The sequence below is a fragment of the Anabrus simplex genome, chromosome 3 (genome assembly GCF_040414725.1).
Source record: "Anabrus simplex isolate iqAnaSimp1 chromosome 3, ASM4041472v1, whole genome shotgun sequence".
NCBI classification, from domain to species: Eukaryota; Metazoa; Arthropoda; class Insecta; order Orthoptera; family Tettigoniidae; genus Anabrus; species Anabrus simplex.
In genome coordinates, this window is record NC_090267.1 from 94,856,844 (window position 1) to 94,874,097 (window position 17,254).

General features: G+C 48.4%; 9 non-coding genes across 9 annotated transcripts; all 9 read right to left on the minus strand.

Moving 5' to 3' along the window:
- Positions 1 to 392: 392 nt before the first annotated feature.
- On the minus strand, positions 393 to 465 carry TRNAK-CUU (transfer RNA lysine (anticodon CUU)). Its single transcript has one exon. It is a non-coding gene; the product is annotated as a tRNA-Lys (tRNA).
- A 1,174-nt stretch (positions 466 to 1,639) lies between these two features.
- On the minus strand, positions 1,640 to 1,712 carry TRNAK-CUU (transfer RNA lysine (anticodon CUU)). The gene has a single exon. It is a non-coding gene; the product is annotated as a tRNA-Lys (tRNA).
- A 2,381-nt stretch (positions 1,713 to 4,093) lies between these two features.
- Positions 4,094 to 4,166, minus strand: TRNAK-CUU (transfer RNA lysine (anticodon CUU)). The gene has a single exon. It is a non-coding gene; the product is annotated as a tRNA-Lys (tRNA).
- A 1,201-nt stretch (positions 4,167 to 5,367) lies between these two features.
- TRNAK-CUU (transfer RNA lysine (anticodon CUU)) lies at positions 5,368 to 5,440 on the minus strand. The gene has a single exon. It is a non-coding gene; the product is annotated as a tRNA-Lys (tRNA).
- Positions 5,441 to 6,639: 1,199 nt separating this feature from the next.
- Positions 6,640 to 6,712, minus strand: TRNAK-CUU (transfer RNA lysine (anticodon CUU)). The gene has a single exon. It is a non-coding gene; the product is annotated as a tRNA-Lys (tRNA).
- Positions 6,713 to 9,081: 2,369 nt separating this feature from the next.
- TRNAK-CUU (transfer RNA lysine (anticodon CUU)) lies at positions 9,082 to 9,154 on the minus strand. Its single transcript has one exon. It is a non-coding gene; the product is annotated as a tRNA-Lys (tRNA).
- Positions 9,155 to 10,294: 1,140 nt separating this feature from the next.
- Positions 10,295 to 10,367, minus strand: TRNAK-CUU (transfer RNA lysine (anticodon CUU)). The gene has a single exon. It is a non-coding gene; the product is annotated as a tRNA-Lys (tRNA).
- A 2,360-nt stretch (positions 10,368 to 12,727) lies between these two features.
- Positions 12,728 to 12,800, minus strand: TRNAK-CUU (transfer RNA lysine (anticodon CUU)). The gene has a single exon. It is a non-coding gene; the product is annotated as a tRNA-Lys (tRNA).
- A 3,594-nt stretch (positions 12,801 to 16,394) lies between these two features.
- On the minus strand, positions 16,395 to 16,467 carry TRNAK-CUU (transfer RNA lysine (anticodon CUU)). Its single transcript has one exon. It is a non-coding gene; the product is annotated as a tRNA-Lys (tRNA).
- Positions 16,468 to 17,254: the final 787 nt, after the last annotated feature.

Sequence of the window (17,254 nt, forward strand, 5' to 3'; positions counted from 1 at the left end):
TGGAGGCGGCTGTGTTCAAACCCCGCCGTAGGCCGTGAAGAGAATGGTTTTGCGTCGTTTCGCATTCTCACATCCAGGCAAATACCACGCTCGATAACTTCTTCGTCCTTCGTTGCACCACAAATCACCACACATCTCCTGACCTGAGAGATGGCGTCACGTTGTAGGAGCCTAAGAGGCCCGACCAACACGGTAAATAGACTAAGAAAGAGAGAAATATCCTTAAAACAACAATGACTACCTCTTCCATTTTTCCGCCGTCACAATATGGTACCCAATAAAACTGAGTCAGGTGGTGAAGGCACCATATTTGAAGCCGGTGGTACAGACTTCACTTCAGGATCATGTTTGAACAACGTGTTATTTAATATTTACCAATGACGTAAAACAGACGCCCAACGTGGGGCTCGCACCCACGACCCTGAGATTAAGAGTCTCATGCTCTACCGACTGAGCTAGCCGGGCACGATATGCATTGTTTTATCAGTATGATTCAAAGCTGTCTTTCTATTATAAGGCATGTGCCTTTGCCACTTGAATGGGAGGCGATTTCATCATTCTGAGCGTGCTCGTCCTGGGAGATCCTTACAGAATATTGTGCTATTCCTTCTTCTTCTTCTTCTTCTTCGTCTTAATTACCTTTTTAGCCTCCAGGGTCGGTTTTTCCCTCGGACTCAGCCAGGGATCCCGCCTCTACCGCCTCAAGTGCAGTGTCCTGGAGCTGCAGACAATGGGACGTGAGATACAACTGGGGAGGATGACCAGTACCTCGTCTAGGTGGCCTTACCTGCTATGCTGAACGGTGGCCTTGCGGGGGGATGGGAAAATTGCAAGGATTAGGCAAGGAAGAGGGAAGGAAGCGGCCGTGGCCGTAAATGAGGTTCCATCCCGGCATCTGCCTGGAAGAGAAGTGGGATACCACGGAAAATCACTTCCAGGATGGATGAGGTAAGAATCGATCCCACCTAAACTCAATTGACTTCTCGAGGCTGAGTGGACCCCGTTCCAGCCCTCGTACCACTTTTCAAATTTCGAGGCAGAGCCGAGAATCGAAGCCGGGCCTCCGGAAATTGAAGCCAATCACACTAACCACTACACCACAGAGGCGTACTTTAATAAATTCTCCGGTTAATTACACCACAACTGAATTTTGTGTGCAACTCTTTCCGTCAATTATGGCAAGCTCGAATGCCACCAGAACGCACGAAGAGTAACACAGCACATCGCTATGGTTTAACTCTGCATTCTGGAGGCGGGTGTGATCAAACCCCACCGTAGGCCGTGAAGAGAATGGTTTTGCGTCGTTTCGCATTCTCACATCCAGGCAAATACCACGCTCGATAACTTCTTCGTCCTTCGTTGCACCACAAATCACCACACATCTCCTGACCTGAGAGATGGCGTCACGTTGTAGGAGCCTAAGAGGCCGGACCAACACGGTAAATAGACTAAGAAAGAGAGAAATATCCTTAAAACAACAATGACTACCTCTTCCATTCTTCCGGTGTCACAATATGGTACCCAATAAAAGTGAGTCAGGTAGTGAAGGCACCATATTTGAAGCCGGTGGTACAGACTTCACTTCAGGATCATGTTTGGACAACGTGTTATTTAATATTTACTAATGACGTAAAACAGACGCCCAACGTGGGGCTCGAACCCACGACCCTGAGATTAAGAGTCTCATGCTCTACCGACTGAGCTAGCCAGGCACGATATGGGGTGTTTTATTAGTAAGTTTCAAAGCTGTCTTTCTATTATTAGGCATGTTACTTTGCCACTTGAATGGGAGGCGATTTCATCATTCTGAGCGTGCTCGCCCTGGGAGATCCTTACAGAATATTGTGCTATTCCTTCTTCTTCTTCTTCTTCCTCTTCTTCGTCTTAATTATCTGTTTAGCCTCCAGGGTCGGTTATTCCCTCGGACTCAGCGAAGGATCCCGCCTCTACCGCCTCAAGTGCAGTGTCCTGGAGCTACAGACTCTGGGTCGGGGGATACAACTGGGGAGGATGACCAGTACCTCGTCCAGGTGGCCTTACCTGCTATGCTGAACGGTGGCCTTGCGCGGGGATGGGAAGATTGCAAGCCTCAAATTAGGTACCATCCCGGCAATTGCCTGGAGGAGAGTGGAAAACCACGGAATACCTATTCCAGGATGGATGAAGTGAGAATTGAACCAACCTAAACTCAATTGACTTCCCGAGGCTGAGTGGACCCCGTTCCAGTGTCGTACCACTTTTCAAATTTCGAGGCAGAGCCGAGAATCGAACCCGGGCTTCAGGGGATTGCAGCTAATCACACTAACCACTACACCACAGAGGCCTGCTTTAATAAATTCTCCGGTTAATTACACCACAACTGAATGTTGTGTGCATCTCTTTCCGTCAATTATGGCAAGCTCGAATGCCACCAGAACGCACGAAGAGTAACACAGCACATCGCTATGGTTTAACTCTGCAATCTGGAGGCGGGTGTGTTCAAACCCCACCGTAGGCCGTGAAGAGAATGGTTTTGCGTCGTTTCGCATTCTCACATCCAGGCAAATACCACGCTCGATAACCTCTTCGTCCTTCGTTGCACCACAAATCACCACACATCTCCTGACCTGAGAGATGGCGTCACGTTGTAGTAGTCTAAGAGGCCCGACCAACACGGTAAATAGACTAAGAATGAGAGGAATATCCTTAAAACAACAATGACTACCTCTTCCATTCTTCCGCCGTCACAATATGGTACCCAATAAAATTGAGTCATGTGGTGAAGGCACCACATTTGAAGCCGGTGGTACAGACTTCACTTCAGGATCATGTTTGAACAACGTGTTATTTAATATTTACCAATGACGTAAAACAGACGTCCAACGTTGGGCTCCAACCCACGACCCTGGGATTAAGAGTATCATGCTCTACGGACTGAGGTAGCCGGGCACGCTATGCATTGTTTTATCAGTAAGATGCAAAGCTGTCTTTTTATTATTAGGCATGTTCCTTTGCCACTTGAATGGAAGCAGATTTCATCATTCTGAGCGTGCACGCCCTGGGATATCCTCACAGAATTTTGTGCTATTCCTTCTTCTTCTTATTATTATTCTTCTTCTTCTTCTTCTTCTCCTTCTTCGTCTTATTTATCTGCTTAGCCTCCAGTGTCGGTTCTTCAGTCGGACTCAGCGAGGGACCCCACCTCTACCGCCTCAAGTGCAGTGTCCTGGAGCTACAGACTCTAGGTCGGGGGATACAACTGGGGACAATGACCAGTACCTCGTAAAGGTGGCCTTAAGTGCTTTCCTGGACGGTGGCCTTGCGTGGGGATAGGAAGATTGCAAGCCTTAAATTAGGTACCATCCCGGCATTTGTCTGGAGGAGAGTGGGAAACCACGGAAAACCACTTCCGGGACGGATGAAGTGAGAATTGAACCCACCTAAACTCAATTGACTTTCCGAGGCTGAGTGGACCCCGTTCCAGCCCTCGTACCACTTTTCCAATTTCGAGGCAGAGCCGGGAATCAAACCCGAGCCTCCAGGGATTGCAGCTAATCACACTAAATACTGCACCACAGAGGCGTACGTTAATAAATTCTCCGGTTAATTACACCACAACTGAATGTTGTGTGCATCTCTTTCCGTCAATTATGCAGAGCTCGTATGCCACCAGAACGCACGAAGAGTAACACAGCACATCGCTATGGTTTAACTCTGCATTCTGGAGGCGGCTGTGTTCAAACCCCGCCGTAGGCCGTGAAGAGAATGATTTTGCGTCGTTTCGCATTCTCACATCCAGGCAAATACCACGCTCGATAACTTCTTCGTCCTTCGTTGCACCACAAATCACCACACATCTCCTGACCTGAGAGATGGCGTCACGTTGTAGGAGCCTAAGAGGCCCGACCAACACGGTAAATAGACTAAGAAAGAGAGAAATATCCTTAAAACAACAATGACTACCTCTTCCATTCTTCCGCCGTCACAATATGGTACCCAATAAAACTGAGTGAGGTGGTGAAGGCACCATATTTGAAGCCGGTGGTACAGACTTCACTTCAGGATCATGTTTGAACAACGTGTTATTTAATATTTACCAATGACGTAAAACAGACGCCCAACGTGGGGCTCGCACCCACGACCCTGAGATTAAGAGTCTCATGCTCTACCGACTGAGCTAGCCGGGCACGATATGCTTTGTTTTATCAGTATGATTCAAAGCTGTCTTTCTATTATTAGGCATGTTCCTTTGCCACTTGAATGGGAGCAGATTTGATCATTCTGAGCGTGCTCGCGCTGGGAGATCCTTACAGAATATTGTGCTATTCCTTCTTCTTCTTCTTCTTCTTTTTCTTCTTCTTCTTCTTCTTCTTCTTCGTCTTAATTGTCTGTTTAGCCTCCAGGGTCGGTTTTTCCCTCGGACACACCGAAGGATCACGCCTCTACCGCCTCAAGTGCAGTGTCCTGGAGCCACAGTCTCTGGGTCGGGGGATACAGCTGGGGAGGATGACCAGTACCTAGTCTAGGTGGCCTTACCTGCTATGCTGAACGGTGGCCTTGCGGGGGGATGGGAAAATTGCAAGGATTAGGCAAGGAAGAGGGAAGGAAGCGGCCGTGGCCGTAAATGAGTTACCATCCCGGCATCTGCATGGAAGAGAAGTGGGATACCACGGAAAATCACTTCCAGGATGAATGAGGTAAGAATCGATCCCACCTAAACTCAATTGACATCTCGAGGCTGAGTGGACCCCGTTCCAGCCCTCGTACCACTTTTCAAATTTCGAGGCAGAGCCGAGAATCGAAGCCGGGCCTCCGGAAATTGAAGCCAATCACACTAACCACTACACCACAGAGGCGTACTTTAATAAATTCTCCGGTTAATTACACCACAACTGAATGTTGTGTGCAACTCTTTCCGTCAATTATGGCAAGCTCGAATGCCACCAGAACGCACGAAGAGTAACACAGCACATCGCTATGGTTTAACTCTGCATTCTGGAGGCGGGTGTGATCAAACCCCACCGTAGGCCGTGAAGAGAATGGTTTTGCGTCGTTTCGCATTCTCACATCCAGGCAAATACCACGCTCGATAACTTCTTCGTCCTTCGTTGCACCACAAATCACCACACATCTCCTGACCTGAGAGATGGCGTCACGTTGTAGGAGCCTAAGAGGCCGGACCAACACGGTAAATAGACTAAGAAAGAGAGAAATATCCTTAAAACAACAATGACTACCTCTTCCATTCTTCCGGTGTCACAATATGGTACCCAATAAAAGTGAGTCAGGTAGTGAAGGCACCATATTTGAAGCCGGTGGTACAGACTTCACTTCAGGATCATGTTTGAACAACGTGTTATTTAATATTTACCAATGACGTAAAACAGACGCCCAACGTGGGGCTCGAACCCACGACCCTGAGATTAAGAGTCTCATGCTCTACCGACTGAGCTAGCCGGGCACGATGTGTATTGTTATATCAGTAAGATTCAAAGCTGTATTTCTATTATTAGGCATGTTCCTTTGCCACTTGAATGGGAGGCGATTTCATCATTCTGAGCGTGCTCGCCCTGGGAGATCCTTACAGAATATTGTGCTATTCCTTCTTCTTCTTCTTCTTCCTCTTCTTCTTCTTCTTCTTCTTCTTCTTCGCCTTAATTATCTGTTTAGCCTCCAGGGTCGGTTTTTCCCTCGGACACAGCGAAGGATCCCGCCTCTACCGCTTCAAGTGCAGTGTCCTGGAGCTACAGACTTCGGGTCGGGGGATACAACTGGGGAGGATGAGCAGTACCTCGTCCAGGTGGCCTTACCTGCTATGCTGAGCGGTGGCCTTGCGGGGGGATGGGAAAATTGCAAGGATTAGACAAGGAAGAGGGAAGGAATTGGCCGTGGCCGTAAATGAGGTACCATCCCGGCATTTGCCTGGAGGAGGGTGGGAAACCGCGGAAAACCACTTCCAGGATGGATGAAGTGAGAATTGAACCCACCCAAACTCAATTGACTTCCCGAGGCTGAGTGGACCCCGTTCCAACCCTCGTGCCACTTTTCAAATTTCGAGGCAGAGCCGAGAATCGAAACTGGGCCTCCGGGGATTGCAGCTAATCACACTAACCACTACACCACAGAGGCGTACTTTAATAAATTCTCCGGTTAAATACACCACAACTGAATGTTGTGTGCATCTCTTTCCCTCAATTATGGCAAGTTCGAATGCCACCAGAACGCTTGAAGAGTAACACAGCACATCGCTATGGTTTAACTCTGCATTCTGGAGGCGGGTGTGTTCGCCCACACCGTAGGCCGTGAAGAGAATGGTTTTGCGTCGTTTCGCATTCTCACATCCAGGCAAATACCACGCTCGATAACTTCTTCGTCCTTCGTTGCACCACAAATCACCACACATCTCCTGACCTGAGAGATGGCGTCACGTTGTAGGAGCCTAAGAGGCCCGAACAACACGGTAAATAGACTAAGAAAGAGAGAAATATCCTTAAAACAACAATGACTACCTCTTCCATTCTTCCGCCGTCACAATATGGTACCCAATAAAACTGAGTCAGGTGGTGAAGGCACCATATTTGAAGCCGGTTGTACAGACTTCACTTCAGGATCATGTTTGAACAACGTGTTATTTAATATTTACCAATGACGTAAAACAGACGCCCAACGTGGGGCTCGAACCCACGACCCTGAGATTAAGAGTCTCATGCTCTACCGACTGAGCTAGCCGGGCACGATATGGGGTGTTTTATTAGTAAGTTTCAAAGCTGTCTTTCTATTATTAGGCATGTTCGTTTGCCACTTGAATGGGAAGCGATTTCATCATTCTGAGCGTGCTCGCCCTGGGAGATCCTTACAGAATATTGTGCTATTCCTTCTTCTTCTTCTTCCTCTTCTTCGTCTTAATTATCTGTTTAGCCTCCAGGGTCGGTTATTCCCTCAGACTCAGCGAAGGATCCCGCCTCTACCGCCTCAAGTGCAGTGTCCTGGAGCTACAGGCTCTGGGTCGGGGGATACAACTGGGGAGAATGACCAGTACCTCGTCCAGGTGGTCTTACCTGCTATGCTGAACGGTGGCCTTGCGCGGGGATGGGAAGATTGCAAGCCTCAAATTAGGTACCATCCCGGCAATTGCCTGGAGGAGAGTGGGAAACCACGGAATACCTATTCCAGGATGGATGAAGTGAGACTTGAACCAACCTAAACTCAATTGACTTCCCGAGGCTGAGTGGACCCCGTTCCAGTGTCGTACCACTTTTCAAATTTCGAGGCAGAGCCGAGAATCGAACCCGGGCTTCAGGGGATTGCAGCTAATCACACTAACCACTACACCACAGAGGCCTGCTTTAATAAATTCTCCGGTTAATTACACCACAACTGAATGTTGTGTGCATCTCTTTCCGTCAATTATGGCAAGCTCGAATGCCACCAGAACGCACGATGAGTAACACAGCACATCGCTATGGTTTAACTCTGCATTCTGGAGGCGGGTGTGTTCAAACCCCACCGTAGGCCGTGAAGAGAATGGTTTTGCGTCGTTTCGCATTCTCACATCCAGGCAAATACCACGCTCGATAACTTCTTCGTCCTTCGTTGCACCACAAATCACCACACATCTCCTGACCTGAGAGATGGTGTCACGTTGTAGGAGTCTAAGAGGCCCGACCAACACGGTAAATAGACTAAGAATGAGAGGAATATCCTTAAAACAACAATGACTACCTCTTCCATTCTTCCGCCGTCACAATATGGTACCCAATAAAATTGAGTCAGGTGGTGAAGGCACCACATTTGAAGCCGGAGGTACAGACTTCACTTCAGGATCATGTTTGAACAACGTGTTATTTAATATTTACCAATGACGTAAAACAGACGCCCAACGTTGGGCTCCAACCCACGACCCTGGGATTAAGAGTATCATGCTCTACGGACTGAGGTAGCAGGGTACGCTATGCATTGTTTTATCAGTAAGATGCAAAGCTGTCTTTATATTATTACGCATGTTCCTTTGCCACTTGAATGGAAGCAGATTTCATCATTCTGAGCGTGCACGCCCTGGGATATCCTCACAGAATTTTGTGCTATTCCTTCTTCTTCTTCTTCTCCTTCTTCTTCTTCTCCTTCTTCGTCTTATTTATCTGCTTAGCCTCCAGTGTCGGTTCTTCAGTCGGACTCAGCGAGGGACCCCACCTCTACCGCCTCAAGTGCAGTGTCCTGGAGCTACAGACTCTGGGTCGGGGGATACAACTGGGGACAATGACCAGTACCTCGTAAAGGTGGCCTTACCTGCTTTCCTGGACGGTGGCCTTGCGTGGGGATAGGAAGATTGCAAGCCTTAAATTAGGTACCATCCCGGCATTTGTCTGGAGGAGAGTGGGATACCACGGAAAATCACTTCCAGGATGGATGAGGTAAGAATCGATCCCACCTAAACTCAATTGACTTCTCGAGGCTGAGTGGACCCCGTTCCAGCCCTCGTACCACTTTTCAAATTTCGAGGCAGAGCCGAGAATCGAAGCCGGGCCTCCGGAAATTGAAGCCAATCACACTAACCACTACACCACAGAGGCGTACTTTAATAAATTCTCCGGTTAATTACACCACAACTGAATGTTGTGTGCATCTCTTTCCGTCAATTATGGCAAGCTCGAATGCCACCAGAACGCACGAAGAGTAACACAGCACATCGCTATGGTTTAACTCTGCATTCTGGAGGCGGGTGTGATCAAACCCCACCGTAGGCCGTGAAGAGAATGGTTTTGCGTCGTTTCGCATTCTCACATCCAGGCAAATACCACGCTCGATAACTTCTTCGTCCTTCGTTGCACCACAAATCACCACACATCACCTGACCTGAGAGATGGCGTCACGTTGTAGGAGTATAAGAGGCCCGACCAACACAGTAAATAGACTAAGAAAGAGAGAAAAATCCTTAAAACAACAATGACTACCTCATCCATTCTTCCGCCGTCACAATATGGTACCCAATAAAACTGACACTGGTGGTGAAGACACCATACTTGAAGCAGGGGGTACAGACTTCACTTCAGGATCATGTTTGAACAACGTGTTATTTAATATTTACCAATGACGTAAAACAGACGCCCAACGTGGGGCTCGAACCCACGACCCTGAGATTAAGAGTGTCATGCTCTACCGACTGAGCTAGCCGGGCACGATATGGGGTGTTTTATTAGTAAGATTCAAAGCTGTCTTTATATTATTAGGCATGTTCCTTTGCCACTTGAATGGGAGGCGATTTCATCATTCTGAGCGTGCTCGCCCTGGGAGATCCTTACAGAATATTGTGCTATTCCTTCTTCTTCTCCTTCCCCTTCTTCGTCTTAATTATCTGTTTAGCCTCCAGGGTCGGTTATTCCCTCGGACTCAGCGAAGGATCCCGCCTCTACCGCCTCAAGTGCAGTGTCCTGGAGCTACAGACTCTGGGTCGGGGGATACAACTGGGGAGGATGACCAGTACCTCGTCCAGGTGGCCTTACCTGCTATGCTGAACGGTGGCCTTGCGCGGGGATGGGAAGATTGCAAGCCTCAAATTAGGTACCATCCCGGAAATTGCCTGGAGGAGAGTGGGAAACCACGGAATACCTATTCCAGGATGGATGAAGTGAGAATTGAACCCACCTAAACTCAATTGACATCCCGAGGCTGAGTGGACCCCGTTCCAGTGTATTACCACTTTTCAAATTTCGAGGCAGAGCCGAGAATCGAACCCGGGCTTCAGGGGATTGCAGCTAATCACACTAACCACAACACCACAGAGGCCTGCTATAATAAATTCTCCGGTTAATTACACCACAACTGAATGTTGTGTGCATCTCTTTCCGTCGATTATGGCAAGCTCGAATGCCACCAGAACGCACGAAGAGTAACACAGCACATCGCTATGGTTTAACTCTGCATTCTGGAGGCGGGTGTGTTCAAACCCCACCGTAGGCCGTGAAGATAATGGTTTTGCGTCGTTTCGCATTCTCACATCCAGGCAAATACCACGCTCGATAACTTCTTCGTCCTTCGTTGCACCACAAATCACCACACATCACCTGACCTGAGAGATGGCGTCACGTTGTAGGAGTATAAGAGGCCCGACCAACACAGTAAATAGACTAAGAAAGAGAGAAAAATCCTTAAAACAACAATGACTACCTCATCCATTCTTCCGCCGTCACAATATGGTACCCAATAAAACTGACACTGGTGGTGAAGACACCATACTTGAAGCAGGGGGTACAGACTTCACTTCAGGATCATGTTTGAACAACGTGTTATTTAATATTTACCAATGACGTAAAACAGACGCCCAACGTGGGGCTCGAACCCACGACCCTGAGATTAAGAGTGTCATGCTCTACCGACTGAGCTAGCCGGGCACGATATGGGGTGTTTTATTAGTAAGATTCAAAGCTGTCTTTATATTATTAGGCATGTTCCTTTGCCACTTGAATGGGAGGCGATTTCATCATTCTGAGCGTGCTCGCCCTGGGAGATCCTTACAGAATATTGTGCTATTCCTTCTTCTTCTCCTTCCCCTTCTTCGTCTTAATTATCTGTTTAGCCTCCAGGGTCGGTTATTCCCTCGGACTCAGCGAAGGATCCCGCCTCTACCGCCTCAAGTGCAGTGTCCTGGAGCTACAGACTCTGGGTCGGGGGATACAACTGGGGAGGATGACCAGTACCTCGTCCAGGTGGCCTTACCTGCTATGCTGAACGGTGGCCTTGCGCGGGGATGGGAAGATTGCAAGCCTCAAATTAGGTACCATCCCGGCAATTGCCTGGAGGAGAGTGGGAAACCACGGAATACCTATTCCAGGATGGATGAAGTGAGAATTGAACCCACCTAAACTCAATTGACATCCCGAGGCTGAGTGGACCCCGTTCCAGTGTATTACCACTTTTCAAATTTCGAGGCAGAGCCGAGAATCGAACCCGGGCTTCAGGGGATTGCAGCTAATCACACTAACCACAACACCACAGAGGCCTGCTATAATAAATTCTCCGGTTAATTACACCACAACTGAATGTTGTGTGCATCTCTTTCCGTCGATTATGGCAAGCTCGAATGCCACCAGAACGCACGAAGAGTAACACAGCACATCGCTATGGTTTAACTCTGCATTCTGGAGGCGGGTGTGTTCAAACCCCACCGTAGGCCGTGAAGATAATGGTTTTGCGTCGTTTCGCATTCTCACATCCAGGCAAATACCACGCTCGATAACTTCTTCGTCCTTCGTTGCACCACAAATCACCACACATCTCCTGACCTGAGAGATGGCGTCACGTTGTAGGAGTCTAAGAGGCCCGACCAACACGGTAAATAGACTAAGAAAGAGAGGAATATCCTTAAAACAACAATGACTACCTCTTCCATACTTCCGCCGTCACAATATGGTACCCAATAAAATTGAGTCAGGTGGTGAAGGCACCACATTTGAAGCCGGTGGTACAGACTTCACTTCAGGATCATGTTTGAACAACGTGTTATTTAATATTTACCAATGACGTAAAACAGACGCCCAACGTTGGGCTCCAACCCAAGACCCTGGGATTAAGAGTATCATGCTCTACGGACTGAGGTAGCCGGGCACGCTATGCAGTGTTTTATCAGTAAGATGCAAAGCTGTCTTTATATTATTAGGCATGTTCCCTTTCCACTTGAATGGAAGCAGATTTCATCATTCTGAGCGTGCACGCCCTGGGATATCCTCACAGAATTTTGTGCTATTCCTTCTTCTTCTTCTTCTTCTTCTCCTTCTTCGTCTTATTTATCTGCTTAGCCTCCAGGGTCGGTTCTTCAGTCGGACTCAGCGAGGGACCCCACCTCTACCGCCTCAAGTGCAGTGTCCTGGAGCTACAGACTCTAGGTCGGGGGATACAACTGGGGACAATGACCAGTACCTCGTAAAGGTGGCCTTACCTGCTTTCCTGGACGGTGGCCTTGCGTGGGGATAGGAAGATTGCAAGCCTTAAATTAGGTACCACCCCGGCATTTGTCTGGAGGAGAGTGGGAAACCACGGAAAACCACTTCCGAGACGGATGAAGTGAGAATTGAACCCACCTAAACTCAATTGACTTTCCGAGGCTGAGTGGACCCCGTTCCAGCCCTCGTACCACTTTTCCAATTTCGAGGCAGAGCCGGGAATCAAACCCGGGCCTCCAGGGATTGCAGCTAATCACACTAAATACTGCACCACAGAGGCGTACGTTAATAAATTCTCCGGTTAATTACACCACAACTGAATGTTGTGTGCATCTCCTTCCGTCAATTATGCCAAGCTCGTATGCCACCAGAACGCACGAAGAGTAACACAGCACATCGCTATGGTTTAACTCTGCATTCTGGAGGCGGCTGTGTTCAAACCCCGCCGTAGGCCGTGAAGAGAATGGTTTTGCGTCGTTTCGCATTCTCACATCCAGGCAAATACCACGCTCGATAACTTCTTCGTCCTTCGTTGCACCACAAATCACCACACATCACCTGACCTGAGAGATGGCGTCACGTTGTAGGAGTATAAGAGGCCCGACCAACACAGTAAATAGACTAAGAAAGAGAGAAAAATCCTTAAAACAACAATGACTACCTCATCCATTCTTCCGCCGTCACAATATGGTACCCAATAAAACTGACACTGGTGGTGAAGACACCATACTTGAAGCCGGTGGTACAGACTTCACTTCAGGATCATGTTTGAACAACGTGTTATTTAATATTTACCAATGACGTAAAACAGACGCCCAACGTGGGGCTCGAACCCACGACCCTGAGATTAAGAGTGTCATGCTCTACCGACTGAGCTAGCCGGGCACGATATGGGGTGTTTTATTAGTAAGATTCAAAGCTGTCTTTATATTATTAGGCATGTTCCTTTGCCACTTGAATGGGAGGCGATTTCATCATTCTGAGCGTGCTCGCCCTGGGAGATCCTTACAGAATATTGTGCTATTCCTTCTTCTTCTTCTTCTTCCCCTTCTTCGTCTTAATTATCTGTTTAGCCTCCAGGGTCGGTTATTCCCTCGGACTCAGCGAAGGATCCCGCCTCTACCGCCTCAAGTGCAGTGTCCTGGAGCTACAGACTCTGGGTCGGGGGATACAACTGGGGAGGATGACCAGTACCTCGTCCAGGTGGCCTTACCTGCTATGCTGAACGGTGGCCTTGCGCGGGGATGGGAAGATTGCAAGCCTCAAATTAGGTACCATCCCGGCAATTGCCTGGAGGAGAGTGGGAAACCACGGAATACCTATTCCAGGATGGATGAAGTGAGAATTGAACCCACCTAAACTCAATTGACATCCCGAGGCTGAGTGGACCCCGTTCCAGTGTATTACCACTTTTCAAATTTCGAGGCAGAGCCGAGAATCGAACCCGGGCTTCAGGGGATTGCAGCTAATCACACTAACCACAACACCACAGAGGCCTTCTAAAATAAATTCTCCGGTTAATTACACCACAACTGAATGTTGTGTGCATCTCTTTCCGTCGATTATGGCAAGCTCGAATGCCACCAGAACGCACGAAGAGTAACACAGCACATCGCTATGGTTTAACTCTGCATTCTGGAGGCGGGTGTGTTCAAACCCCACCGTAGGCCGTGAAGATAATGGTTTTGCGTCGTTTCGCATTCTCACATCCAGGCAAATACCACGCTCGATAACTTCTTCGTCCTTCGTTGCACCACAAATCACCACACATCTCCTGACCTGAGAGATGGCGTCACGTTGTAGGAGTCTAAGAGGCCCGACCAACACGGTAAATAGACTAAGAAAGAGAGGAATATCCTTAAAACAACAATGACTACCTCTTCCATACTTCCGCCGTCACAATATGGTACCCAATAAAATTGAGTCAGGTGGTGAAGGCACCACATTTGAAGCCGGTGGTACAGACTTCACTTCAGGATCATGTTTGAACAACGTGTTATTTAATATTTACCAATGACGTAAAACAGACGCCCAACGTTGGGCTCCAACCCAAGACCCTGGGATTAAGAGTATCATGCTCTACGGACTGAGGTAGCCGGGCACGCTATGCAGTGTTTTATCAGTAAGATGCAAAGCTGTCTTTATATTATTAGGCATGTTCCCTTTCCACTTGAATGGAAGCAGATTTCATCATTCTGAGCGTGCACGCCCTGGGATATCCTCACAGAATTTTGTGCTATTCCTTCTTCTTCTTCTTCTTCTTCTCCTTCGTCTTATTTATCTGCTTAGCCTCCAGGGTCGGTTCTTCAGTCGGACTCAGCGAGGGACCCCACCTCTACCGCCTCAAGTGCAGTGTCCTGGAGCTACAGACTCTAGGTCGGGGGATACAACTGGGGACAATGACCAGTACCTCGTAAAGGTGGCCTTACCTGCTTTCCTGGACGGTGGCCTTGCGTGGGGATAGGAAGATTGCAAGCCTTAAATTAGGTACCATCCCGGCATTTGTCTGGAGGAGAGTGGGAAACCACGGAAAACCACTTCCGGGACGGATGAAGTGAGAATTGAACCCACCTAAACTCAATTGACTTTCCGAGGCTGAGTGGACCCCGTTCCAGCCCTCGTACCACTTTTCCAATTTCGAGGCAGAGCCGGGAATCAAACCCGGGCCTCCAGGGATTGCAGCTAATCACACTAAATACTGCACCACAGAGGCGTACGTTAATAAATTCTCCGGTTAATTACACCACAACTGAATGTTGTGCGCATCTTTTTCCGTCAATTATGCCAAGCTCGTATGCCACCAGAACGCACGAAGAGTAACACAGCACATCGCTATGGTTTAACTCTGCATTCTGGAGGCGGCTGTGTTCAAACCCCGCCGTAGGCCGTGAAGAGAATGGTTTTGCGTCGTTTCGCATTCTCACATCCAAGCAAATACCACGCTCGATAACTTCTTCGTCCTTCGTTGCACCACAAATCACCACACATCTCCTGACCTGAGAGATGGCGTCACGTTGTAGGAGCCTAAGAGGCCCGACCAACACGGTAAATAGACTAAGAAAGAGAGAAATATCCTTAAAACAACAATGACTACCTCTTCCATTCTTCCGCCGTCACAATATGGTACCCAATAAAACTGAGTCAGGTGGTGAAGGCACCATATTTGAAGCCGGTGGTACAGAATTCACTTCAGGATCATGTTTGAACAACGTGTTATTTAATATTTACCAATGACGTAAAACAGACGCCCAACGTGGGGCTCGCACCCACGACCCTGAGATTAAGAGTATCATGCTCTACCGACTGAGCTAGCCGGGCACGATATGCGTTGTTTTATCAGTATGATTCAAAGCTGTCTTTCTATTATTAGGCATGTTCCTTTGCCACATGAATGGGAGCAGATTTCATCATTCTGAGCGTGCTCGCGCTGGGAGATCCTTACAGAATATTGTGCTATTCCTTCTTCTTCTTCTTCTTTTTCTTCTTCTTCTTCTTCTTCTTCTTCGTCTTAATTGTCTGTTTAGCCTCCAGGGTCGGTTTTTCCCTCGGACACACCGAAGGATCACGCCTCTACCGCCTCAAGTGCAGTGTCCTGGAGCTACAGTCTCTGGGTCGGGGGATACAGCTGGGGAGGATGACCAGTACCTCGTCCAGGTGGCCTTACCTGCTATGCTGAACGGTGGCCTTGCGTGGGGATGGGAAGATTGCAACCTTAAGTTAGGTACCATCCCGGCATTTGCCTGGAGGAGAGTGGGAAACCACGGAAAACCACTTCCAGGATGGATGAAGTGAGAATTGAACCCACCTAAACTCAATTGACTTCCCGAGGCTGAGTGGACCCCGTTCCAGCCCCCGTACCACTTTTCCAAATTCGAGGCAGAGCCGGGAATCAGACACGGGCCTCCAGGGATTGCAGCTAATCACACTAAATACTGCACCACAGAGGCGTTCGTTAATAAATTCTCGGGTTAATTACACCACAACTGAATGTTGTGTGCATCTCTTTCCGTCAATTATTGCAAGCTCGAATGCCACCAGAACGCACGAAGAGTAACACAGCACATCGCTATGGTTTAACTCTGCATTCTGGAGGCGGGTGTGTTCAAACACCGCCGTAGGCCGTGAAGAGAATGGTTTTGCGTCGTTTCGCATTCTCACATCCAGGCAAATACCACGCTCGATAACTTCTTCGTCCTTCGTTGCACCACAAATCACCACACATCTCCTGACCTGAGAGATGGCGTCACGTTGTAGGAGCCTAAGAGGCCCGACCAACACGGTAAATAGACTAAGAAAGAGAGAAATATCCTTAAAACAACAATGACTGCCTCTTCCATTCTTCCGCCGTCACAATATGGTACCCAATAAAACTGAGTCAGGTGGTGAAGGCACCATATTTGAAGCCGGTGGTACAGACTTCACTTCAGGATCATGTTTGAACAACGTGTTATTTAATATTTACCAATAACGTAAAACAGACGCCCAACGTGGGGCTCGCACCCACGACCCTGAGATTAAGAGTCTCATGCTCTACCGACTGAGCTAGCCGGGCACGATATGCGTTGTTTTATCAGTATGATTCAAAGCTGTCTTTCTATTATTAGGCATGTTCCTTTGCCACTTGAATGGGAGGCGATTTCATCATTCTGAGCGTGCTCGCCCTGGGAGATCCTTACAGAATATTGTGCTATTCCTTCTTCTTCTTCTTCTTCGTCTTAATTACCTTTTTAGCCTCCAGGGTCGGTTTTTCCCTCGGACTGAGCCAGGGATCCCGCCTCTACCGACTCGAGTGCAGTGTCCTGGAGCTACAGACTCTGGGACGTGAGATACAACTGGGGAGGATGACCAGTACCTCGTCTAGGTGGCCTTACCTGCTATGCTGAACGGTGGCCTTGCGGGGGGATGGGAAAATTGCAAGGATTAGGCAAGGAAGAGGGAAGGAAGCGGCCGTGGCCGTAAATGAGTTACCATCCCGGCATCTGCCTGGAAGAGAAGTGGGATACCACGGAAAATCACTTCCAGGATGGATGAGGTAAGAATCGATCCCACCTAAACTCAATTGACTTCTCGAGGCTGAGTGGACCCCGTTCCAGCCCTCGTACCACTTTTCAAATTTCGAGGCAGAGCCGAGAATCGAAGCCGGGCGTCCGGAAATTGAAGCCAATCACACTAACCACTACACCACAGAGGCGTACTTTAATAAATTCTCCGGTTAATTACACCACAACAGAATGTTGTGTGCAACTCTTTCCGTCAATTATGGCAAGCTCGAATGCCACCAGAACGCACGAAGAGTAACACAGCACATCGCTATGGTTTAACTCTGCATTCTGGAGGCG